General features: G+C 42.3%; 1 protein-coding gene across 4 annotated transcripts in view; it reads right to left on the reverse strand.

Moving 5' to 3' along the window:
* Wdr33 (WD repeat domain 33) overlaps positions 1-24,351 on the reverse strand; it is a 106,835-nt gene extending 82,484 nt beyond the window's left edge. For 3 of the 4 annotated variants that reach the window (XM_075969071.1, XM_075969072.1, XM_075969073.1), the window contains exon 1: positions 24,170-24,341. The gene's annotated coding sequence lies outside the window, so the exon portion shown is untranslated. Of the gene's footprint in view, positions 1-24,169 lie in introns of all 4 variants that reach the window. The other variant, XM_075969070.1, reaches the window with a different exon arrangement.
* Between the last annotated feature and the right edge of the window lie 3,055 nt (positions 24,352-27,406).

A 27,406-nucleotide genomic window follows, 5' to 3' on the forward strand; every position in this document is an offset into this window, starting at 1 on the left:
GGAAAGGGCATATTTTGAACTGGCAAGATAGCCCAATAGTTGCCACCAAGCCTGACAACACGAGTTTGATTCCCAGAGTAGGAGGGCAGAACCAAACTCCCACCCCCAACTTGGTGTAGGAGGTCCTTCTGTCTGTATGTTGCTTTCATTGGTTAATGAATAAAGAAACTGCCTTGGCCTACTTGATAGGGTGGAACTTAGGTAGGCGGAGAAGACAGAACTGAATGCTGGGAGGAAGAAAGCAGAGACACAGAGAAGCCATGGATCCTGTGCAGGAGATGGAAGCCAGTTAGAATCTCCTGTAAGCCACTGCCACGTGGCAAAACACTGATTAATGGAGATGGGGTAAACTAATATGTAAGAGTTAGCCAATAAGAAGTTAGAGCTAATAGCCAAGTAGTGTTTTCATTAATACAGTTTCTGTGTGGTTATTTCTGGTGTAAGCTAGCCAGGCAGCCAGGACAAACAAGTGGCCCTCTACCTTGCAACACCAACTCCTGGAGGTCGTCTAATTTCTATGCCCATGTGCATGTATACTTGTATACCCACATACATACATACATACATGCAAACACACACATACCTCACAAAATAAATGTAGTAATTTTAATTAAAATAAAAAAATTCTTAAGTTTGGAGAATAAAGTGTGAGGTACTGGGATGACTCTAGCATCTGTAAGTAATACCACTGAGGTACAGCTCAACAAACCCAAAAGAACATATTTAGAAAGTTCTATTTATAAGTATAGACTTTCTAATTTTATTGGAATGAGTTTCAACAAAAAAATTATACTAATTATAACATGTATAAAGCTGGAAGCGTGTCAAATGAAAGCAGCCAAAGACAAGAAGCTATAAATTATGACTCTTTTTATATGAAAAACCCAGAATGTCCATAAAAAATAATGACATCTTGAAAATTGCAGGCAAATGGATAGATCTAGAAAAAAAAAAACATAGACTGAGGTAACCCAAACCCAGAAAGATAAATATAATATGTACTCACTCACAAATGACTTTTAGACATAAAGCAAAGAAAAACCAGCCTACAGTTCACAATCCCAGAGAACCCAGACAACAAAGAAGTCCCAAAGAGAGACATATACAGATCTACATAGGAAAAAGAAAAAAGACAAGATCTCCTGAGTAAATTGGGAGGGGAGGTACGGGGGGAGGGGGGCACAGGAGAGGGTAGAAAGAAAGTACAGAATGGAGAAAAATGTATAGCTCAATAAAAGTGAAGAGAGGGAGGAGGAGGGGATAAGGAGGGGGGAGGGGAGGGAGAGAGGGGAGGTGGAGGGTGGAGAGAGGAGGAGAAAAAGAAAAAGGAAGAACCAAGAATGTGCTAATCAGAGAGAAAGCCTCTCCATTACAGGTTGCAAGAGTTGAAAACAGAGACTACTTCCTAAGAACAGTCTTTCTTTCCAGGATAATGAAAAGGTTAGAACTAGGAAGAAGAGGCAGCAAAAACTGAATGTGCCTAATGATCCAAATGGTACACTTTAAAAAGGCTTATTAAAAGCTTGGCATTAGCCGGGCGATGGTGGCGCACGCCTTTAATCCCAGCACTCGGGAGGCAGAGGTAGGCGGATCTCTGTGAGTTCGAGACCAGCCTGGTCTACAGAGCTAGTTCCAGGACAGGCTCCAAAGCCACAGAGAAACCCTGTCTCGAAAAACAAAAACAAAAAAAAAGCTTGGCATTAACGGCACACACCTTTAATCCTAGCACTAGGGAGATGGATCTCTGTGAGTTCCAGGACAGCAAAGTCTACACCAGAGAAACCCTGTCTCCAAAACAAACAAAAAACAAAAAAAAAAAAAAAAAAAACGGGGAGCACCATATTTCAAAACAAAATCCAGTCCTCATTTAAGAAACATCAAATATTAGTCATTTCTGTCAATGGCTGTAAAATTTTTCTAACTTCATAGAATGCAAACCTTTTTCTCTCCCTACCTTGTAAAAGTCTTTTGCAAAGATTCAGTAAATAAAACTTTCGTTTGTACTTTAAAGGTTGCACTGTGGCTTCAGAACCCAGTGATTCCCTTTGTTTGATGTCTTTTATTTCCTTTGTTCTGATTCTTTTAAACTAGTAGATCAAGAAAAACTGTGAGGTTAGACCCTAGCAATGGGGAAGGCTACCACCTGCTTTAGAGTAGAACCCTGCCCCAGTGTGCCTTGCTCCTTCTGTTTTCTAAATATACATCCTGCTGGTTAGAAGTAAAGTTTGCCTTGTTGAGACACTCTACCTGGAGAGGTGGTTTCTTCCTTTGTGACACCTAACTTATTTCTAAGAGTAAGACCCAGAAGATGGCTCAGGGGTTTAAAGTACTTGCCACCATGTCTGATGACTTCCCAGGAGCCACACGTTATAAAGGAAAAGAACCAACTCCATCATGTTATCCTCTGATATCCACCCACAAAACACAGCAAGCATGGGTACACACACACAATTCATCGATGAAATAAACTTAAAAGTCTAAGATGAGCAGGGTGGTGGTGGCGCACCTGCAGAGGCAGGCGGATCTCTGTGAATTCGAGGCCAGCCTGGTCTACAAGAGCTAGTTCCAGGACAGGCTCCAAAGCTACAGAGAAACTCTGTTTCGAAAAAACAAAAGGCTAACTTGAAATTAAAACAAACCACCTTACCACACAGTAACCATGGGACAGTCTCACATATGCCTTACAAGCTTCAGCTTCAAGTCAGGCAACCCATTAAAGAGGGGGAGAGAAAGAGAGACTGAGGTTATCTGACTGATAAAAAGCCCTGGGTTCAGTCCCTAGCATCACAAAAATCAAAACAGCTAGGTACAGTGATATATTTGTGTAACCTCTGCCCTTGGAAGGGAGTGTCATGAAGGGCAACCTTATGATACATAATGAATCTGAGGCTAGCCTAGGCTACAGGAGACTTTCTCCAAATGAGGGAGGGGATGAGGGGGAGGGAAGAAAGAAGGTAAGGATGAAGGGAGGAAGGAAAATCAACAAAAAGTTTTTAATTTCTTTTGGCCAAACTGGCAGTTGCCCGGGCTTGAACTGCAACTCCCAGCCTGCCAAGGACTAACCCCTCCCTGGGGAGGGGAATATCAGGACCACTCCCCCAGGCTATTTAGGCTTGGGTTGGAAAGAACGAGGTCGCTGGTTGTTTTGTCTTTTCCTTGCCATGCTCTGCCAACCATCTGAGTGTGCCATCTATTAAACACGGGCATTTGATGTGTTTAACCTGGTCTGATTGGATTTTTTTTGTGTGCCGGTGGAGCGGCTCGTCTTAAGAGTTTTCCTAACAAGTGCTTCTTTGTTGATGTTTTGAATTGAACTTTTGGGTTCTAATCTATCCTGAATGGTAAAAAATTAGAACTTAAAAAAAGGGGGAGGGGGGTCTTACAATCGTGGCAGATGCCTTTAACCCCAGCACTCAGAAGGCAGAGACAAATGGGTCTCTATGAGTTTGAGGGCAGCCTGGTCTATAGATCAAGTTTCAGGAAGCCAAGGCTATATGGAGAAACCTTGTCTTTAGGAGAAAAATTAGGTCTCAAGACTGAGCAATACAAGAGCAACAGCCATAGACAAACACAGCCAAACAACAACAAAAGCCAAACAGGAAAGTGTCGAAGAACCAACCTGCTCACACCTTGGATTTTTTTTTATATTTATTTATTTATTAGGTATACAATATTCTGTCTGTATGCCTGAAGGCCAGAAGAGGGCGCCAGACCTCTTTACAGATGGTTGTGAGCCACCATGTGGTTGCTGGGAATTGAACTCAGGACCTTTGGAAGAGCAGACAATGCTCTTAACCACTGAGCCATCTCTCCAGCCCTACACCTTAGATTTTTGAGTTGCAGCATTCAAAACTGAGAATTTTTTTTAAAGATTTACTTACTGTGTATATAATATTCTATCTGCATACACGCCTATAGGCCAGAAGGGAGCAGATCTCATTACAGATGGTTGTGAGCCACCATGTGGTTGCTGGGAATTGAACTCAGGACCTTTAGAAAAGCAGGCAGTGCTCTTAACCCCTGAGCCATCTCTCCAGCATAAGAAGAAATTTATTTAAACCACCAAAGCTGTGGTACTTGTTATAGCTCCTCTAGGCAATTTATAGAGTGGCTGAGTCAGAGCAAAGTGCCTGACTCTCCTTCAATAGGAGGTGCCAAAAGATTTTAGCTTTCTCTGAAAGCAGGAAACCTAACACATAAATATGAAAAGTCAGTGACTCACACAAAGAGAACCTCAAGTCCCTAAAGTTATCCTTCAAGATTCACAATGAAACTATATTAACCAAATGCAGAGAAATAGTAGCTTTAGCCTACTGAAATATTAATACAGGTTTTATACTTGCTGTAGTATTCACTTCGGACTCAGTACTAGAATGCCAAAATTTAACTAAAAGTTAGGCTTTCCGAAATATACTCATCTCATAACTGAGCTGGGGGATGAGAGAGGTCGACAGGTGGGCTGGAAGAGGACCAGAAGTCAGGAGGAAATAAATAATTTGCCTAAGATTATTCATATATAATGTAACTAACTAAACACCCAAATCGTTAAGGATAAAAATCCACCTAAACAACCAAATTCATTTCATCTTCCTCGTAAACAGACTTGTAATGTCTCAAGCAAGGAGCACAATTCTGTCAAATATTTGTTTCATATTACATACATCAGGTAAACTCACATCAGTTTGACTCAGGCCTCCATGGTACCTGGTCTACTCTATTTTATATAGCAAACATATCCTGACTATACAAAATTCCATAAGCAGGCCAGGCAGTGGTGGCACACATGTTTAATTCTAGCACTCAGGAGGCAAAGGACGGAGTTTGAGGTCAACCTGGTCTACAGAGGTAGTTCCAATACAGCTAGGGCTGATACATGGAGAAACCATATCTTCAAAAACCAAAGGGGAAAAAAGTAAAAGTACAAAAGATTACTGGAGAGGCATTCAGTACTTGATAGTCTTGGCTGCTTTTCCAGAAGACACAGTTCCCAGTATCCACACTGGGTGGTTCACAACTGCGTGTAACTCCAGTCCTTGAGATCCAATCGTATATTCTCCACAGGCACAACATACATATATCATACACACAGGGATACACATTACACACAAACAAAAAGTAAAATAATCTTTATCTTAAAGTACAAAAGAGTGGGGCTGGAGAGAAAGCTCTTAGTGGTTAAGAGCACTGTCTGCTCTTCCAAAGGTCCTAAATTCAATTCCCAGAAACCACAACCATCTGTAATGAGATCTGCTGCCCTCTTCTGACCTGCAGAAATACATACAGGCAGAACAATAAATCTAAAAAAAAACAAACAAACAAAAAGAAAACAGAGCTGATCTCTGTGAGTTCAAGGTCAGCCTGGTCTACAAGAGCTAGTTCTAGCCGGGCGGTGGTGGCGCACGCCTTTAATCCCAGCACTTGGGAGGCAGAGGCAGGCGGATCTCTGTGAGTTCGAGGCCAGCCTGGTCTAGAAAAGCTAGTTCCAGGACAGGCTCCAAAGCCATAGAGAAACCCTGTCTCGAAAAACCAAAAAAATAAAAATTAAAAAAAAAAAAAAAACTTTGTCTCAAAAAATTAAGTAGAGAAACCGAGAATGATAGCATACACCTTTAATTCCAGTACTCAGAGGCATATGCAAGCAGCACTGAGTTTGAGACCAATCCAGTCTACAACCAGGGCAACACTGAGAGTGGAGAGCAATCATGAAAGACAGCTGAAGTCAACCCCTGGCCTTCACACACACACACACACACACACACACACACACACACACACACGAACTTACCCCTTTCAGCATGCATAAGTAATGGGAGGCTCTATTGCTACTATACTACCATCATTCCCAATAAGAAGGCAATAGGGATACAGCATAAATCAGCCTTTGTTTTTTATTTTTATTTATTATTATTATTATTATTATTGCTTTGTTTTGTTTTCTGAGAAGGGTTTCTCTGTGTAGCTCTGGCTATCCTGAAACTCACTCTATAGACCAGGCTGGCATCGAACTCACAGAGATCTGCCAGCCTCTGCCTCCCGAGTGCAGAGATTAAAGGCGTGCGCCACCACCGCCTGGCCCTGGCCCTGGCCCTATTTTTTATTTTTGAAGTGCTTTTTGCATGTATGAGCATTGTGTGTATGGAAATGTGTTGGTTCATGTGTGCACATCTGTGGGTGGAGGACAGAATTGAGATTGTATTTATATAAAAAAAAGAAAGGTTGCCGGGCGGTGGTGGAGCACGCCTTTAATCCCAGCACTCGGGAGGCAGGGGCAGGTGGATCTCTGTGAGTTAGAGGCCAGCCTGGTCTACAGAGCTAGTTCCAGGACAGGAACCAAAAAGCTACGGAGAAACCCTGTCTCGAAAAAATCCAAAAAAAAAAAAAAAAAAAAAAAAGAAAGGTTGTTTCACAAATAAGGTTTTTTACTTTCAAATGTGTAATTTAAAAAGGGGGGGGGCTGGAGAGATGGCTCAGAGGTTAAAAGAGCTGACTGCTCTTCCAGAGGTCCTGAGTTCAATCCCCAGCAACCACATGTTGGCTCACAACCATCTGTAATGAGATCTGGTGCCTTCTTCTGGCCTGCAGGAATACATGCAAGCAGAACACTGTGTACTTAATAGATAAGTAATTTAAAAAAAGAAAAAGAATTTGGGACCTGGAAGATCATTCAGCAAGTAAAGTGTTTGCCATACGAGAGCCAGGACCAGAGTTTGGATTCCCCAGTACCTATGTAAATGCCAAGAGGCCATGGTAGTTCACCTGTATTCCCCTTGTGCATGGAAAGTAGAAATGGGATCCCCAGCAGGGCAGTGGTGGCGCACGTCTTTAATCCCAGAGACAGATAGATCTCTGTGAGTTTGACGCCAGCCTAGCCTACAGAACAATTTACAGGGCAGGCCCCAAAGCTACAAAGAAACCCTATCTCAAAAAAAAAAAAAAAGAAAAGAAAAGAAAAGAAAGAAAGGAAGAAATAGAATCCCCAGAGTAAACTGGTTGCTTATACTTGCTGAACCAGCATGGTCTCAGTTAAGTGAGAGGCACTGTCTCTATATATAAGTTAGAGCAATAAATAAATACAATCTCATCTTCTGTCCTCCACCCACAGATGCACACACATGAACCAACACATTTCCATACACACAATGCACATGTACATGCAAAAAGCACTTAAAAAATAAAAAGCAGGGGGCTGGAGAGATGGCTCAGAGGTTAAGAGCATTGCCTGCTCTTCCAAAGGTCCTGAGTTCAATTCCCAGCAACCACATGGTGGCTCACAACCATCTGTAATGAAGCCTGGTGCCCTCTTCTGGCCTGCAGTTATACACACAGAATATTGTATACATAATAAATAAATTAATTTAAAAAAAATAAAAAAATAAAAAGCAGGGCCAGGCGGTGGTGGCGCACGCCTTTAATCCCAACACTCAGGAGGCAGAGGCAGGCAGATCTCTGTGAGTTCGAGGCCAGCCTGATCTACAACAGCTAGTTCCAGGACAGGCTCCAAAGCTACAGAAAAACCCTGTCTCAAAAAAACAAAAAAATAAAAATAAATAAAAAATAAAAAACAAAGGGCTGGAGAGATGGCTGAGCGGTTAAGAGCACTGGCTACTGTTCCAAAGGTCCTGAGTTCAATTCCCAGCAACCGCAAGGTGGCTCACAACCATCTATAATGAGATACGGTGCCCTCTTCTGGCCTGCAGATATACATGCAGATATAACACTATAATAAATAAACAAACAAATAAATAAATAAGAATGTAGCCATAAAAAAATAAAAAACAGACTTAAAACGTTTCTACTTAGAGACAGGAAAAGTGTGTGTGTGTGTGTGTGTGTGTGTGTGCGCGCGCGCGCGTGCTCATTTGTGTAGTCAGCACCTGCCTCCCCCAGCTCAGAAGGGACTTAGCAGTAAAAATGCTCATTGCTCTTTGAGGTTCCATTCTTAAAGCCCACATAACAGTTCACAAGCATCCCTAACCCCAGTTTCAGGATTTTTAGTACCATCTGACCCCCATGGGCTATATACACATTACCTAGAAATATACACATAAAATAAGTTTTTTGTTTTTTGGTTTTTTTTGCTTTCTCGAGACAGGGTTTCTCTGTGGTTTTGGAGCCTGTCCTGGAACTAGCTCTTCTAGACCAGGCTGGTCTCGAACTCACAGAGATCCACCTGCCTCTGCCTCCCAAGTGCTGGGATTAAAGGCGTGAGCCACCACCGCCCGGCTTAAAATAAGTATTTTTAAAAACAAAAACAACTCAGGAAACTTAAATATCCCAAAAGGTCTGTTGAGTTATAGTCAATATCTGCCAGCTCCTGAGGTTTTTTATTCAATGGAGGACTCCTGCTCCCTATTCTTGCTTCCACTGTTATTTACAAAGCAGAATGGTTTCTGTATAAATTTCCCTGGCTTGGCACAGTGTGGTGACATTCCTTTAGTCACCTTTACTCTCTCTGTCAGTTCCAGGCCAGCCTGATCTACAGTATAGTGAATTCTAGGGCAGCCAGAGCTACATGAGAAAACAGAAAAACAAATCCGGACTTGTTCAGGATTCCTGCTTATTTTGTTCATTTGTTTGTTTTTAATACAAGGTCTCATTATTTAGACTGAGCTGGTCTTGATTCAAGATGCCCTCTAAATTCTTGTACCTTCCAAATTCTGACAGACTTTACACAGCACTAACACACCAAGAACAACAAACGTGCCTGGAGAGTGTAGAACACCCATAGTTCAAGCTTGAAGGAGGTTTTTTTGTGTTTTTCTCACAGACCAGATTTTGCATAGAGCATCATGAGCTTTCTTCACCAGCCCTGCATCCCTCTTCTAACAATCTCCACATCTGGAGTTATTGGTTGTTTCTGTAAGACCCTTCAGTTCTCCCAGCAGGTAATTCACATGGTTTGCAATATTTCAGCCATGATGGTACTCCTAGTTTTCACAATTATCTTAAACAAGAGGTCATCAGGTACTAAAAGGGACAGAAAGGCTCCCATTCACAGCTCCTCTACAAGACCCTAAAACCTTAGTGCCAGTTGTAATTACAATAATGCCTCAAACATTAGGCAAAGGAACTGGGCTGACCATCAATGCTGTCCATACTGTATTTACTTCCAGTCACCTCCACTTGGTTTTCATAGACCTCACCAAGCTAAATCTACTGAGAAGCCCATGGACCAACAGCAAGTCAGTACAATGCGCACAATTTGCTAGGCCAACTCCCATACCATATTTTGGTTCATGACATACACAATACTGCTAGTTACACAAACTATCACTCTGTATTTCCAAGCATAGGAGTCAGTTTGACTCTATACACTTCTAAATTTCACTCGGCATCTCTTGAAGTAGACCTTATTGCTGACAACTTTAACAAATGCCATGCTTCAGAACAGACATCCTCATAGGTGGCTTGCAATCAAGCTGCAGGCTCAGCAGTAACATGATAAACTTGTGGTAGTAGGTATTAGAATCTTTTTTTTTTTTTGCTTCCTTTTTTGAGATAGGCACTCACTGAAGCTTTGGCTGTTATCCAGGACTCTACTTCAGAGGCTAGGCTGAGTCAGCCTCCTGTGCTAGGATTAAAGGCATGCACCACCAGGCCCAACCTAGCTTGTCTGTTTTTTCTTATTTTGTGTAAGTTTTTTGTTTTGTTTTTGTTTGAATAGATAGGGTACAAATATTTCTTATTTCTCCAACACTACAATAAAAAAGGCAATAATCAAGTGTGACAGATAAACTAAATAAAACAAAGCTTAAGGGTCTACATGACTTTCTGAAATGACAATAAAATTGGGGACCATATTAATAAATACCAAGTTAAGGATGAGGATAGGTAGGTATGCTTATAAAAAGATTTTTTATGTTGATAAAATATTTAACTATCACAGTGAATATACAAGCATGTAATGATACATAATATAATAATGTAGAGAAACAAACTAATACATGTACACATAATACTGACAAATAATTGATTTTTTAGAAAATTTCACAACAAATACTCTCTAATGGTTTTGTAACTTGTCATTACTAGAAGAAATTAGATGGCATACACAAGACCTCTGTTTTGTTTATTTATTTGTGCATGTGTGTGCGTGAGAGAGAAAGACCTCATTTCCAAATGTGCACTTGTAAAAGTGAGAGGACAAGTTGTAGGGCTTGGTTCTCTCCTTTTACCAGATTGGATCCTGGGGTTGGAACTTAGCTCATCACATTTGGTGCCAGGAGTCTTTACTGAGTCGTCTAATGAGACCTCTGTTTATACTTCTTACAAATATGTCAAACTGCGTTGGGCATGGTGGTGCAACACTGGGGAAGCAGAGGCATGAGTTCAAGGCCATCCTGGTCTACTGGTCTATAGAATAAGAATATTGTGCTCGCTCTCTCTCTCTCTCTCTCTCTCTCTCTCTCTCTCTCTCTCTCTCTCTCTCTCTCTCTCTCTGAAGCTAAAATCATCTCAATAAAAATTTCAATTAAGGGTGAAAGAGATGGCTCAGCAGCTACCAGCACTTGCTGCTCTCTAAGAAGGACTGAGTTCAGTTTCCAGCACCCACATGGCAGTTTACAATCAACTCCTGCTCCAAGCAACATGACACACTCTCTTCTAGCCTCTGCGGGCACTAGGCTTGCACATGGTTAATGTACACACACACAAACACCCACACACATGCAAGCAAAACACCCACATAAAATATTATTTCCTTTTTTTCGTTGGGTTTTTTTTTTTTGTTTGTTTGTTTTCTAATTTTTGTTTTTCAAGACAGGGTTTCTCTGTGGCTTTGGAGCCTGTCCTGGAACTAGCTCTTGTAGACCAGGCTGGCCTCGAACTCACAATTCCATTTAAAAAGTTAACACAGAGCAGGCAGGGTGGCCCATGCCCTTAATCCCTACAAACACAGAAGAATAAATCTCTTGAGTTCCAGGCCAGCCTGATTTACAAACCGAGTGCCAAGCCAGTTAGGGCTACATAGAAACCCTGTCTCAAAAACATCCCCCACAAACAACAACACAATCCAAAAAAAGCATAGCCAGTCCTATATGGAAACCCCCCTCCCTTTTTTTATACTGTTTTTTGGTTTTTCAAGACAGGGTTTTTCTATGTATCTCCGGCTGACCCAGAACTTGTTCTGTAGCCCAGGCTGTCCTTGAACTCAGACATCCACCTGCTTCTGCCTCCAAAGTGCTGGGACCAACGCCTGGCCCCGAATATGGTGGCATATGCTTTATGTTATGTTCCAGTCGGAAGCAGGGTCTGGAAGTTTGAAGGCAGTCAGGCCTAGGACAGTTAGGTATAGGGAGATTTTGTCTCAAAAAGCCACTATTGGGGCTGGAGAGATGGCTCAGCGGTTAAGAGCACTGATTGTTCTACCAAACGTCCTGAGTTACATTCCCAGCAACCACATGGTGGCTTACAACCATCTCTAGTAAGATCTGGTGCCAACTTCTGGCCTGCAGGGACACATGCAAGCAGAACATTGTATACATAATAAATGTATACAATTTATTGTATACATTTATTGAGGCCACTACTGTCCTCAAAAGCCTGATTGCGGTAGCTCAAAGTGAAATACCCTGTCTCAAAAAAAAAAAAAACTAAACCAAAATAAAGGAAAATCAACATTGATCTCATCATAAAATGTACTAATTAGGGGCTGGAGAGATGGCTCAGCGGTTAAGAGCATTGCCTGCTCTTCCAAAGGTCCTGAGTTCAATTCCCAGCAACCACATGGTGGCTCACAACCATCTGTAATGAGGTCTGGTGCCCTCTTCAGGCCTGCACACAGACAGAATATTGTATGCATAATAAATAAATAAATATTTAAAAAAATGTACTAATTATCTGAAACACCAACTTCACGGTAACAACTACAAACATACCATAATTTTAACATTAAAAACTCAACTTTCTGTCAACAAAAACACTCTTTTTCCTTAAAGCAACAGACCATCCTCGCATATTTAAGAAAAAGAATTAAGTGGCATGCTCTCACATTTTTTCAACTTCATCTCCATATAGACTTTATATATACTTATTATAAAAAGAGAGAGGGAAAGGGCTGGAGAGATGGCTCAGTGGTTAAGAGCACTAGCTGTTCTTCCAAAGGACCGGCCGGGTTCAATGTGCAGCACCTACAAGGCAGCACACAACTGTAACTCCAGACCATGGTATCCAACACCCTCATACAGACATATATGCAGGCAAACACCAATGCACATAAATTAAAAAACTTTAAATAAAAAATAGAGGAAAGAACAACTCAAATCCACTATGTACATTATGGAACATGTAAAGATAAAACAACTTTGTTGAACTTGTTATTTCCTTCCACCTTTACATGAGTTCAAGGCACAATTCAAGTCAAGATTTGCTTGTACTTTTACCCACTAACCCATCTTACCAGCCCATCTCCCAACTAGCAATTATGAGTTCCCATCCCTCCATTCCTTTTTCTAAAGGCCCATGCAGCCCTCATATTGGCAGCAAACTTTCTGTTTAGCCTCCAGAGTTCTGAGATTTTAACAGTGTACACGAACATAATGCCCAGCTCAGCATCTTCCTACATGCTTATTTGACATCTATTCAGTAATGCTTCTATTCAGACCTTTCTGCCCATTTTAATTTAAGTTAGTTCCATATATCATGTTTTCTGAGCTCTTTTTGTTTTGGATATATCTTTCTTAATGAGTTTTTTGTTTGTTTTGTTTATTTTGGTTTGTTTTTTGAGACAGGTTCTCTCCAGGCTGGTAGTATGTAGACCAGCCTGGCCTTGAACTCAAGAGATCCATCTGTCCCTGCCTCCTGAGCGCTGGGATTAAAGGTGAGCACTGCCTGGTGAGCACTGTCTGGTGAGATTTTTTTTTTGCTTGTTTGTTTTTGTTTTGTTTTTTTTCAAGACAGGGTTTCTCTGTAGCTTTGGTGCCTGTCCCGGAATTAGCTCCTGTAGACCAGGCTGGCCTCGAACTCCCAGAGATCCGCCTGCCTCTGCCTCCTGAGTGCTGGAATTAAAGGCGTGCGCCACCACCACCCGGCGAGATGTATTTTTTCAAGTAATTTCTCATGATCTATGGCTTTTCTGCTTATTCTCAGTTTTTGTTTGTTTGTTTTCAAGACAAGGTTCTCTGGCTGTCCTGGAACTCCCTTTGTAGTCCAGGCTGGCCTCAAACTCAGAGATCCACCTCCCTCTGCTTCCCTGAGTGATGAAATTAAAGGCGAACATCACCACTGCCCAGCTCTGCTTATTCTTTTAACTAAGTTTATTTACTCATTTATTTGTATGTTTTTTAATTACTAGAGATCAAATCCAGGCCCTCACACACAACTAGTCAAGCATCCCTAACACTAAGCACTACATTTATTTTAAATATCACACACAATTCCCAGTAACCAAGTCAGCAGGTTCAGAATTCCAACTCCAAGGGATCCAACACCTACTTCTGGTACCTGCATTCCCACAATCAAACACACTTATACACATAATTTAAATTAATTTTTTTTTTTTTTTGGTTTTTCGAGACAGGGTTTCTCTGTGGTTTTGGAGCCTGTCCTGGAACTAGCTCTTGTAGACCAGGCTGGTCTCGAACTCACAGAGATCCGCCTGCCTCTGCCTCCCGAGTGCTGGGATTAAAGGCGTGTGCCACCACCGCCCGGCTTAAATTAATTTTTAATATTCATTTTATGCAATGTTTCTGTATTTTAATGAACCCAGTTTCACACATACTAACCATTATCAAGATATAGACACTGGAGCTAAAGATATAGCTCAATTCAGCAGGCCTGAAGCTCTGAGTTTGAACTATACTACACAAACCAAATTTGGTGGCAAGTATCTAAAATTGTGGCACTCAAGAGGTAGTGGCAGGAAGATCAGAAGTTCAAGATCATGCTCAGCTAGACAGTGAGTTTGAGGCGAACCTGTGATAAATGGCACCTATCATTACACTTATATTCTCTTTCTCTACACACACACAAACATACACGAGAGAGAATTCATGCCAAGATATATCCTATGTGGTTCGGTTCCTTGTATCAGTAACCACTGAGATGTTTTCCATCACTAAAGTATACATAGCTGTGCATTTTGTTTTTGGGGTTTTTGTTTTTCAAATCAGGGTTTCTCTGTAGCTTTGGAGTCTGTCCTGGAACTCATTCAAGACCAGGCTGATCTCAAACTCAGAGATCTACCTGTCTCTGCCTCCTGAGTATTCAGATTAAAGGCGTGTGCCACTACCGCCCTTCTCTAAGGTCCTTATTTTAACAAACATAGTACAAACAAAACTCTATCTCATGAAGTGTTTTGAGACTAATAGCATTTTCCATTTGCCATGAAGTTTTGAAGAATTCACCATGCTGTTTTAATTATTTCTTGCTTTTACTGCTAAATTCTGTAGTGATAGCCAAAGTTGATCCATTCACTGAAGAAATCTGGATGTATACTGTGTTCAGTAAGTTAAATGAAACCACTATAAACACTAGTACAAATTTTTCTGTGAATGTATTATCCTTTTCCTAGAATAAATAACTGGAACTGAAACTTGACTAATCTGAAAAACTGACACACTATTTCTGAAACTGCCAGTACCACTTTACACTACCCTGTGTTCCATCCCCAGAACCATTTTTTAAAAAAGTATCATAAAGTATAAGGCAGATTAAAAACAGATTTCCATTATTTTTAAAGGTTTTTAAGAACTAGAATTATTGTCAGGCACGGTGGCACAGACCTTCAATCCTAGCAATCCCAAGGCAGAAACAGGCAGATATTTAAATTCCAAAGTCAGCCTAGTCAACATAGGATTCCAGGCCAGCCAGGGGCTACATAGTAAGACCCTGTCCCATAGGTATGGGGAGGGACATAGACAGGAAGAGAGGGAGATGAGGAAGGCAAGGAGAGAGGTGGAAATGGGGTAGTGGTGGGGGTGTCATGTCATGTTGAGAAACAATAAATATCCTGGGTGTTTCAAGACAGCCCAGCAGACTGTAAAACCGTGTAGAAGAACAGAGATACCATCATATATAATGCACTGAAGCAATCACCAAGTTAGGCAGGAGTGACTTCCTGGAACTAGTGGCCATAAGCATCATTTTCTCATAGCTACAAATCAGGACAGTCACAGCTCCCTCAATGTGGTCATTCAATGTGGTTTTAGAAGAAATTCTTTAGCCTTTCTGATGCTCTTGTGAAGGTTTTTGGTTCTTTATTTAGTTTTGGTGACTAGTACTGTAACAAAATTAATTTCTCCCACATCACCAATTTTTAGGGCAAAGGTTCATGATATCTCATTACTATTTTACCATCTGTAAAATCTTCTCTAAAATGCTTCTTTCATCCCTGACATTGTATCCTATTAAAATATTACAGTCAACAAAGAACCACAAAAACAAACCTGGTATCCTACCATTACAATGAAAATAAAAATCCCTATTGCCTAGTGAAGTCACATCATAGCATGAAGTTACACCTCACACTGTAGCATAAAACATTACTTATATTTGTAAAGATGCTGATATATGCAAATCTATATATCAGATACATAAAAACATAGCACACTAAATTCTGAATTATTCAACACAACGGCAATAAACAACAATTATATACAAGTGACAATGGCAATAAACAATTCTGACACTACAGACTTATGTATACTATATAAAACTATTTTAGAGTGTACGCCTTTTAAAGTATAGTCCTATTGTGTGTATAAACATATACATACAACATATGTATACATGTGTGTATATATACACACACAAACTATGTGTATATGTATGTGTGTAAATACATATATATGTTTATATATGTGGTATAAGGCACCATGCCCAGTATTTGGGAAGTTGAGGCAGAATGACACTAAATTCCAAGGACAGCTTCAGCTACCTAGACAAAAGTAAATAAACGTACAGAGTATACTTTATTATGCCAGCAGAAGTTTCATATTTGTTTCATAGAGAAGTCATGCAAAAGTGCTGGAGAGATGGCTCAGAGATTAAGAGCACTAGCTGCTCTTCCCAAGGTCCTGAGTTCAATTCCCAGCAACCAGATGGTGGCTCACAACCATCTATAATGAGATCTGGTGCCCTCTTCTGGCCTGCAGGTAAATATACAGGCAGAACACTATAAACATAATAAAATTTTTTTAAAAAGTAGTCATGCAGAAGCCAGCACTGAAAAGGCAGGACAGGCAGATCTCGAGTTCAAGGCCATCCTGGTCTCCATAGTGAGTTCCAGGATAGCCAGCCAGGACTAAAATAGTGAGACCCTGTCTCAAAAACACGATAAAAGCAGTGGTAGCACACGCCTTGAATCCCAGCACTCAGGAAGCAGAGGCCGGCAGATCTCTGTGAGTTCAAGGCCAGTCTGGTCTACAGAGAGAGTTCCAGAACAGGCTCCAAAGCTAAAGAGAAAAAACAATAAATGGATGATTAAATAAAAATGAAATACACCCTCCTCACACACATACACACAAAAAAAAATCATGTAGACTGACTGATCTATACCATCACAGTGGGTGTGCGCGCACATTTTGTGACATTCAATGACAAAAATCACCTACTAAGTCAGGCCTGGTGGTGGTTGACACCTGCCTTTACTCCCAGCACTAAGGAGGCTGAGGCACGTGGACCTCTGTTGAGTTCAAGTTCAGTCAGGTCTACAGAGCTAATTCCAGGACAGCCAAAGTAACCCTGTCTTGGAAAAACAAAAGAAAACAAACAAGCAAAGAAGGCAGGCAGAAAAACAGCAAGCTCAAAGTCAATCCAAGCCACTTAGGAAAACTCTATTTACAAACAAAAATCAAAAAAAGCAGGCTAGCAAGCTGGCTCAGTGGTTAAGGAGTGCTTCCTGTTTATTCAGTGGACCTGAGTTCAGTTCCCAGTACCCAAATAGGATGGCTTACAATTGCCTGTAACTTTTGCTCCCTGGGGATTTAACGTCCCCTTGTAGACTCCGTGGATACTGTGCACAAGACATGTACACATAATCAAAAACTAAAATGGGTGGCGGTGCATGCCTTTAATTCCAGCACTCAGCAAGCAGAGGCAGGCAGAGGCCAGCCTTGTTAACAGTTTTTGACAGTCAGGGCTACACAGAGAATCCCTGTCTCGGAAATGAAAAAACCAAAACCTAAAAATTAATCATTTAAATAAAAGCAAGCAAAAAACAGACATACATGAAGTACATAAATTTATTTTATGTACCTGAGTGTTCTTGGCTGCATGTATAAATACCATGTCTATGCTCAGGGCCCACAGAGGTCAGAACTAACATGGAATGCTAGAACTAGATTACAGATGGTTGTGAACTACCATACAGGTGTTGGTAAATGAACCCAACCCAGGTCCTCAGCAAGAGCAACAAGTGTTCCTAACTGCTGAGCCATCTCTCTAACCTCAGCAGTTAACTCATTTTAATCCCAGCACTGACTGGGGGAGGCAAGAAGGATCTCTAAATTCAAGGCCAGCCTGATCTACTAGGGAATTCCAGTCCAACCAAGACTACACAGTAAGTTGTCTCAAAATTTAAAAACAAAATAAAAATAAAAAAGTGAGTGGATACTGGGGCTGGGGAGGTAAAGTGTTTGCTACACAAGCCTTAGCATCAGAGTTCAGATGCGAACATAAAAAAAAATCTAGGACGGGGGCTGGAGAGATGGCTCAGAGGTTAAGAGCACTGACTGCTCTTCCAGAGGTCCTGAGTTCAATTCCCAGAAACCACAAGGTGGCTCACAACCATCTATAATGAGATCTGGTGCCCTCTTCTGGCATGAAAGCATACATGGAAGGAATGTTGTATACATAATAAATAAATAAATCTTGAAGGAAAAAAAAAGCTAGGACGGGGTCAGTGAAAAAGCTTAGCTGGTAAAGGCTCATAACACCAAGCTTAAAATCTGAGTTTGATCCCCAGCACCCACATAGTGGAAGAAGAACTGACTTCCTTCTCCTGTTGTTCTGACCTTCACTTGCACCTTCGCTGGCACAGTGAAGACCAAGCAATCAAATACAAACAAACAAACAAACAAACAAAGCCAGATACAGTTGTGGGGGTGGGCAATAGGGAGACAGGAGGATCCCAGGAACTCAATAACCAGGCAGTCCAGCAAAAAGGACAAGCCCCAGGCTCACGAAGAGACTGTCTCAGTCAGGCTTGGCGGCACATACCTGTGATCCCAGTTAAAAAACAAAAGAGACAGAAAATGAGATAGACAAAAGTGGTGGCACACCCCTGTAATCCCAGACTCGGGAGGAAGAGGCAGGAAGATCTCTATGAGACCAGCCTGGTCTACAAAGCTAAAGACAGCAGACAACAAGGCCTACACAGAAACTCTATCTCATCAATGGGGGGGGGGGGGGGAGAAAGAGGGAGGGAGGGAGGGAGGGAGGGGATGGGGAGGGGAGGGGAGGGGAGGGGAGGGGAGGGGAGGGGAGGGGAGGGGAGGGAGAGCACGAGCAAGCAGAGCAGCAGTTGCACATGCCTTTAATCTCAGACCTCAAGAAGCCAGTCTGGTCTACAAAGCAAATTCCAGGACAGGCTCCAAAGCCAAAGAGAAACCCTGTCTTGAAAAACCAAAAGGAAAAAAAAAAAGATTAAAAAAAAAAGAGAGACAGCCAGGAGTGGGTGAGGGCGCACACCTTTGAACTCGGGAGGCAGATCTCTGGGTATATAGCTAAGACCCTGTGAAAGGCAAGACAAGGAGACAAACCCAAAAAGAGAGACAGGTATAGTGGTACAAGCCTTTAATCTGGGGAGACAGAGAAAGCAGATCTCTGAGTTAAAGGACAACACAGTAAGTTCCAGGGCTACACAGTAAAACCCAGTCTCAAAAGTAAACAAATAAAAAAAGGTAGAGGAAGAGACTGCTGACATTGACCTCTGGCTTCCATGTGCAGCCGTGGGCAATGGCACACGAACACACCTAAGAATAAAAAAATTTGGGGGCTGGAGAGATGGCTCACAACCATCTGTAGTGAAGGCTGGTGCCCTCTTCTGGCCTGCAGACATATACACAGACAGAATATTGTATGCATAATAAATAAATATTTTTTTAAAAAAATTTAAGCCGGGCGGTGGTGGCGCTGTGAGAGCCGCTGTGCTAGTGTAACAGGAATCAACACAAAATGACTGGTAGCAGTTTGGTGGTATTGTTTTATCCATTATTGGTTTTATACAGTAAGTACAAAAGAACAAATGGTGAGCCAGGCATAATAATATACACTTGTAATCACAGCACTCAGGAGGCAGAGGCAGATGGACCTCTGTGAGTTCGAGGCCAGCCTGGTCTACAGGAGCTAGACAGGCTCCAAAGCTAGAGAAACCCTGTCTTGAAAAAACCAAAAAAAAAAAAAAAACACTTGCTGGGGGGCTGGAAAGAATACTTAGAGGTTAAGAGCACTGGCTGTTCTTCCAAAGGTCCTGAGTTCAATTTCCAGCAACCACATGGTGGCTCACAACCATCTGTAATGAGATCTGGTGCCCTCTTCTGGAGTGCAGACATCCATGCAGACAAAATGCTGTATACATAATAAATAAATAAATCTTAAAAAAAAAAAAAGAACATTTGCTGGGAGCAGAAGGTGGTGGAGCACGCCTTTAATACCAGCACTCAGGAGGCAGAGGCTGGAGGATCTCTGTGAGTTCGAAGCCAGCCTGGTCTACAAAAACAAACAAACAAAAGAACACTTGTTGATCTTGCACAGTACCTAGGTTTGGTTCCAGCACCCACATGGGGGCTCACAACCTCTTCTGACCTCTGCAGGAACCAGGCATGCATATACATGTGGTAAGTACTCAGATATACATGTAGGCAAAACATAATTTTCAAAAGGTAAATGAAAGCAAAAAAGATAAAAATTAAATAAAGCTACCTTGGTTTTATACTTAAATCAGTTCTCTCTCTCTTCTCCTCCCCCTTCCCTTCCATAACCCACTTAATCCAACCTCACTCTGCATGGCGTGCCTATCCATCTGTCTTTTGCCCACTGCAGCCACATGGCTCACCGCTGGGGACAAGCCACCTTCGGAGACCTGAGGCATGGTCTCGTGCTGCCCAGGACTGGCTGCTCTTGGGACCCCCTGCCCACTGCCCGCACCGGGGATCCCACAGCAATTTTTAATTTTTCCATTACATATACCCTCTTCTGGTCTCCAAGGGCTCCTGCACATATGTGATGCATATAAACTCAGACAGGTGTACACACATACACAAATAGGATCATAAGCATTTTTTAAAGACTTGCAGGACTTAGACCTGGCAGTAGTGCACTGCATGCCTTTAATCCCAGCACTCAGGAGGCAGAGGGAAGAGGAACTCTGAGTTTGAGGGCAGCCAGGGCTACACACAGAGAAACCCTGTCTTAAGAAAGAAAAAAAAAAAAAGACAAAAACAAAACAAACAAAAAAAAAAGAAAAAAACAATTAGATTTATTGCTATTTACTTTCTAAATCTTCTATCCACAACAAACATCTATTCATTTTGTAATAAACTACACATTTGAACCACCCTTTAACTGGGTGGGGATGGAGAGCTCGCTGGTTAAGAAAGCTCTGTTCCAGAAGCCCAGCACCCACATGGTGGCTCACAACTGTCTAAAACTCCAGTTCTAGGGGCTGGAGAGATGGCTCAGTGGTTAAGAGCATTGCCTGCTCTTTCAAAGGTCCTGAGTTCAATACCCAGCAACCACATGGTGGCTCACAACCATCTGTAAAGAGGTCTGGTGCCCTCATACTCACAGACAGAATATTGTATACATAATAAATATTTTTTTTAAAAAAAAGACCCTGTCTCAAAAAATAAAAAGGGGGGCTAGAGAGATGGCTCAGGCTAGAGAGATGGCTCAGAGGTTAAGAACACTGGCTGTTCTTCCAGAGGACCTGAGTTCAATTCCCAGCAACTACATGATGCCCTCTTCTAGCATAGAGGTGTAATACAGGGGGAATATTGATTGTATAAACTCGGTGGTGGTGGCAGTGCATGCCTTTAATCCCAGCACTTGGGAGGAAGAGGCAGGCGGATCTTTTTGAGTTCAAGACCAGCCTGGTCTACAAGAGATAGTTCCAGGACAGGCTCCAAAGCTACAGAGAAATTCTGTCTCAAAAAAACAAAAAAACAACAAAAAAACCCAAACAAAAAAAATTAAAGAATGTAAACTTCTGTAGCCATTATGGACATCCTCAAAAAGCTGAAAGGGTTATGAGCCAGCTAACCCAGTCCTAGGTCGGTATAACTTTAAATTTACATACCAAAGATAACACCCTTTGCTATTTATGATGGCCAGGAAACAGAACCAATCTAGATGTTCATCAACCAATGAAGGAAGGCAAAGTGGCGGAACACATCTGGAATTCCTTCGCTTAGGAGGCAGAGGCAGGGGTTCTCTATAAGGCCAGCCTGGTCTATCTGAACGATGAGTATATGCAATATACACATTCAATAAATTAATAAATTATAACTTGGACCAGAAACAGTGAAATCACTTTTTTGGTGGGTTTTTTTTTTTTAAAAGAGATAGCCTATATTCACTACACAGTCTAGCCTGGAACTCACTATGTAGACCAAGCTGACCTCAAACTGCCTGCCTCTGCCTCCCAGTATGCTGGGATTTAAGGCTTGTACTAACCCACCCATAACAATTATCATTTTTATATATAAGGAAACTGAGACTCAGAGAGTTTAATTAACTGACCCAGTTTTTTTTTTAAATTGCTTTAGAACTGGAGGTTCAATGATATAACATGCACTTAAAATAGATAAGCCCCTGAATTCAGTACTCATCACACTCTTCCTCTTGATCTAAAGCTAGGTTAGTGATGACCTCAGCTTGCAAACCTAGGTCACCTGCTACAGAATCCCATGATTTTCTTTCCAATACATCTCCTCAAGTCTGAAATTTATAAACACTTAAATTATGAAAATAAGGCATTACACAAATTTTATGAAGCTGTTACTCTACCCGAAAATTGCTAAAATGTTTACAGTCCAGAAAGAGGAACAGTAAGTACGCCATACTCTCCAACATGCTGACAAGCTTCAGTGTCTAAGAGAAATGGTTTGCAGTGGGAGAGGTATGTCACCAGAGAAAACATGTCCAAGTAGAAATCTTAAACCTAAATCACAGTTAGCAACAAAGATAAGGGCACAACAGGCAATAATCAAGTAATATCTACCAAAAACAAAACTAAACAAAACAAGAAACATACTTTCTGTTACCTAGTGGACTTTTTTTGTTAACGGTCTTTTGGTTAGTTAGCAAAGCAAGCTCTGAATATGGGACTTAAGTCAGTAAAAGACTTCCTATAGTAAAGATGCTAAATACAGCACTTCAAGTTTGGCCCCAACCCAAATCCACACAGTATTTTACCTCTACTGGGCAAGGAAATCAATCAAAATGCAAAAGTACCTAATAGCAATGAAAGGTGGGTCTCAAATGCAATTAAGACTAGGAAAAGAAAAAAATGCCACCAGGGAAACAATTAAAGTGTTTTCTTTTAACAGTCACTAAGAGCTTTGTTCTTTGTTTGGGTTAAACATTCACAGGCAAGAGGGTTGCCTGCATTATAACCAGAGTACATGTGAAAGTTTTGCTCCCAAGTGGTTGGTGTATGTCACCACTGTGCCTTGGTTCCTGTCATCCAAAGCTCCCGAATAGCTAATGCCTCCCGTCTAGAAACGACTTTAAAGCATTGCTGACAGTCTTTACGTGTGATAACATACTTTTCTGACTTTAATTCCCAATCCAAGGACATAATTCCTACAATTAACCTCTCCCTTACTCCAGAAAGGCCACCAACCACAAGGGTTACAACCAAATACTAAGACTTTCTTTAAAAAAAAAAAAAAAAACACAAGACTATAACCCAATAACTGGCCCAGCGTTAAAGTATCTACTGCAACCTAAGTTCAATCAATCAAGACTCATTTAGTGGAAAAGAGTTCTCCAGCAAACTATCTTCTGACCAGAGAGAGCGAGCCAGAGAGAGAGAGAGAGAGAGAGAGAGAGAGAGGGAGGGAGGGAGGGAGGGAGGGAGGGAGGGAGGGAGGGAGGAGAGAGAGAGAGAGAGAGAGAGAGAGAGAGAGAGAGAGAGAGAGAGCGCCAGTGAGAGAGAGAGCCAGTGAGAAAGAGAACGCGCGCGCGGGCACGCACACACACTAATATGCAGTATTCTTCGATTTAAAAAAGCACAGGAATTCTAGGTCAGGTGTGGCCCACACCTTTAATCCCACTCGGGAAATGGAAACAGGAGGATCAAAGAGTAAGGCCAGGTCAGGTATACAGCAAGTTGGTGCCAGTCTGGGTTTCAGCCAAGTCTAATGGGGCTCAGGCTCTTCATCGCATCGGTTGGGTGCATGAGACAGGATCATTACTTCTGAGTTCGAAACTTAGGCTACATACTGAGTTGAGTTTCGAGGCCAGCCTGGCTACACAGTGAACCTCTGCACCAAAAGTAAAATAAAAATCAAACCAAAACAAAACAATAAAAAAGACCGCTAGCCAATCCAGGATAGGGTGAGAGCTTATAATCTCTCGTTGTGCCCGGCAGGTGGGAGAATGGAAATTCTCGGCGAACCTGGGCAACACAACTAGACCAGTCTCAAAGAAATAGGGAAAAGGAGAAAAGAAAACGAGAGACGCTAAGACCATAAATATCCAGTTGCCAGGAGGCCTTTGTTTCTCTCACATATTGAGACCAGAACTCAATTTCCAGTTGGGAATGGACAATTAGTGCTTAGTGGGACATTTGTAACGAGCCACATAGGAATGAAACTCGTACAAAGCGCCAGGCTCGGCCTTTCTCGGGCCCCCAACACAGATCTCAATTTTAGAAAGCATCCAGGCGGACTCTCCAGCTGTTTCTCCGGATTCCCAGGAACTTCTCCAGCCCCCTTCTGGGCAGCGCTCAAAGCCGCTCTCCCATCCCAACGCGCTTCCTTCCTCCGAACTTCGCGTCTCTGCGAGCGGCCTCGCCGTGCCGGCTAGGCCTAGGTTGCCACACGGCCTCCTCCTCCCCAAAGTCCCTCCGCTGGGAGCCCCACCGGCCGCGGCCGGCCCCGCAGATGCCGGTCCTATTCTCTCCGGCGACCTGTCCCCTCCGGTCCCCCCAAGCACGCAACGGCCGGGCCCGAAAATGGCGGAGCGCGACTGCCCGCGGCCCTCAGAGGCCCCGGCGCGCACTCACCGTGGGGGGCCGAAATGGGCGCCTAACCGCGAGCGCGGTGTCCTTCGGCGCCACAGGGAATGTCTCTCCCGCCTGGTACGCTTCCCTTCTCCCCACTCTCAATTCCTCTCCTTCAAAGATGCAGCCGCCATCTTCCCCGAGGAGCCACCGAGCGTACGCTTTGCGTCATCACGGCCGCACGGGGTACGTCACGCGCGCCTGTGCCGCAGGTCTCCCGTAGGGTTCATGGAAGAGCATGCGCTCAGGTGAAAGGTGGAGCCTGAATCTCCGGCGCCCAAAGATTTCTGTCGGGGTTAGAACAGGGACTTTCGCCTTGTGTACTTTCTTCTCCTCCTGAGCTATCATCGATACTCTCAAAAACTTCCCATTTTACCAAACTAAATAACACACCCTTTCAAGCCGGGAGTGGTGGCTCATGCTTGTAATCCGAACACTTACTATAGGCTAAGATAGTCAGAACATCCAGAGAAACCCTGTCTCGAAGAAGAAAAAAAAAAAAAAACAGAAAGAAAGAAAGAAAGAAAGAAAGAAAGAAAGAAAGAAAGAAAGAAAGAAAGAAAGAAAGAAAGAAAGAGGCTGAGACAGGAGGATTACAGTAAATTCAAGGCGTATCCTGCAGCCTAGCCTGATTACCTTAGATTATCTCCTAACAACTGTTCTGTTCCTTGGTGTGCACACATACAAAAAGAAAGATACTATAATTAAACCAGGCAGTGGTTGCGCACGCCTTTAATCCCAGCACTTGGGAGGCAGGCGGATCTCTGTGAGTTCGAGGCCAGCCTGGTCTAGTTCCAGCTAGTTCCAGGACAGGAACCAAAAAAAAAAAAAAAAAAAAGCTATGGAGAAACCCTGTCGCGAAAATAAAAAAAATAAAAAAAAAAGAAAGAAAGATATTATAATTAATAAAAAGGATACAGATTTTGCTCCATTGCACTACATAAACTCAGGGTGATGAACTAATGACATGGAGACAGCAGGGTCAGAAGTTCAAAGACATCCTTGAATACATAAATTCAAGGTGTTAGAAAAGACTATCTTTGTATCCACAAAAAGAAACAGAAAGGGAAAATAACTCTACAAAGTAATTTCTTCCTAGCCTGGCCGTGGTGGCACACACCTTTAATCCCAGCACTCTGGAGGCAGAGGCAGGCGGATCTCTGTGACTTCGAGGCCAGCCTGGGATACAAGAGCTAGTTCCGGGACACTCTCCAAAAGCTACAGAAGAAACCCTGTCTCGAAAAACCAAAAAAAAAAAAAAAAAGTAATTTCTTCTTGTGAAAAAAAGTGTGCCATACCCCTAACCCTTGCTAGCAGCAGCCATACGGTCTAGATGCCCTGGGTTTATTGTCCCTAAAGCAAGGACCAAATTGTGAACAAAGCCCTTAATCTTAAACTATTTTGTAAATTTAGTGAAAGCATGTAAGGGCTGGAGAGATGGCTCAAAGGTTTCAAGTGTATAATGTTCTTGTGGAGGACTTGAGTCTCCCTTTGGAGCCCTAGCTTGGAACTCAAGATATAGGCCACGCTGACCTCAAACTCAGAAAGTCACCTGCCTCTGCCTCCCAAGTGTTAGGATCAAAGACACACTCTACCATACCTAGCCACCTTTGGCCTCTATACACACAAGGGCATGCAAGCACGCACGTGTGCACATGCACATGCGCACACAAACACACACACACGAACAGAAACACAGAAGACAGGACAGAAAGAGTAAGAAGCCCAAAGCCTAACACACTAGCTACAGAAAGCTTGCATTAGTTGAAACCATTTTCACTTAACTGATGGAACTCTACAACCCCACATGCTCCAAGGTGTGGAAGTTCTTTTTTTCTCAGTGAATTCAATACTGTAGTCACCTTCCTGTCCTTTATGATAATACACCTAAGAAGTATATTTTTAAATCTTTTTTGTTTTGTTTTGGTTTGGTTTTTCAAGACAGGGTTTCTCTGTAGCGTTGGCACCTATCCTGGAACTAGCTCTTGTAGACCAGGCTGGCCTCGAACTCACGGAGATCTGTCTCTGCCTCCCGAGTGCTGGGATTAAAGGCTTGCGCCACCACCGCCCAGTTTATTTTTAATTTTTCTTTTTTTTTTAAGATTTATTTATTTATTATGTATACAACATTCTGCCTCGATGTATGCCCACACGCCAGAGGAGGGCGCCAGATCTCAGTACAGATGGTTGTGAGCCACCATGTGGTTGCTGGGAATTGAACTCAGGACCTCCGGAAGAGCAGCCAGTGCTCTTAACCTCTGAGCCATCTCTCCAGCCCTAATTTTTCTTTTAATATTAATCAGGGCCTAGTAAGTAGCAAGAACTGCCTTTCGTGTTATTAAAAACACTTTTCCCCCCTTTCCTACGTGTGCCTTTTAGTTACAATTGAATTATGTCCAAAGGAACAGTCAACTGATTGACACCAAGACTCATCTGTTTTGTTTTGTTTATTTTGAGACAGGGCCTTTTTTTTTTTTTCGAGACAGAGTTTCTCGGTAGTTTTTTGGTTCCTGTCCTGGAACTAGCTCTTGTAGACCAGGCTGGCCTCAAACTCACAGAGATTCGCCTGCCTCTGCCTCCCGAGTGCTGGGATTAAAGGCGTGCACCACCACTGCCCTTTTACACCTACCTCCCAAGTACTGAGAATACAAACTACAAATGACTATTTCAAAGCTGGGCTGTAGCTCAGCTGGCAGAACATTTACCTAGCACGAAAGAGACCCTGGGTTCAATCTCTAGTACTACATAAAACCAGCAGCGGTGGCACAAACCTGTAATCTCAGCAGTCTCGAGGTGGAGGAGAAAGGATTAGAAGTTAGCGGCCTGCTTAGACCATGTCTCTGAAAAGGGGAAACACTTATTTCATATTCTTTTCTATCACATCCCTTTCTGGCAATGATCTTGTTATTGTAACAGCACAAGATTATAAATGTTTGGCCAAGTAAATTCTTTTATAATCAGAACACTCAGGAAGCAGTCAGATTGGTATTAATTCCAGGACAGCCTGGGTACATAGTGGGACCTTGTCTCAAACAAACCAACAAGTAACATACAGATATTTGGGCCAGCAAGATGACTCAACAGAGAAGGGTGCTTGCCTTGAACCTGACAACCCAAGCAAGACCCAAATGGTAGAAAGAGAACCCATTTCCACTAGTTGTTCTCCTACCGAGACACACATTTTATTATGTAAAAAGACACAATATTTGATTTCTGAATACAAAGTATTCTTTGGATAGA

Source organism: Microtus pennsylvanicus, chromosome 4 (genome assembly GCF_037038515.1).
Source record: "Microtus pennsylvanicus isolate mMicPen1 chromosome 4, mMicPen1.hap1, whole genome shotgun sequence".
In the NCBI taxonomy this organism is placed as follows: domain Eukaryota; kingdom Metazoa; phylum Chordata; class Mammalia; order Rodentia; family Cricetidae; genus Microtus; species Microtus pennsylvanicus.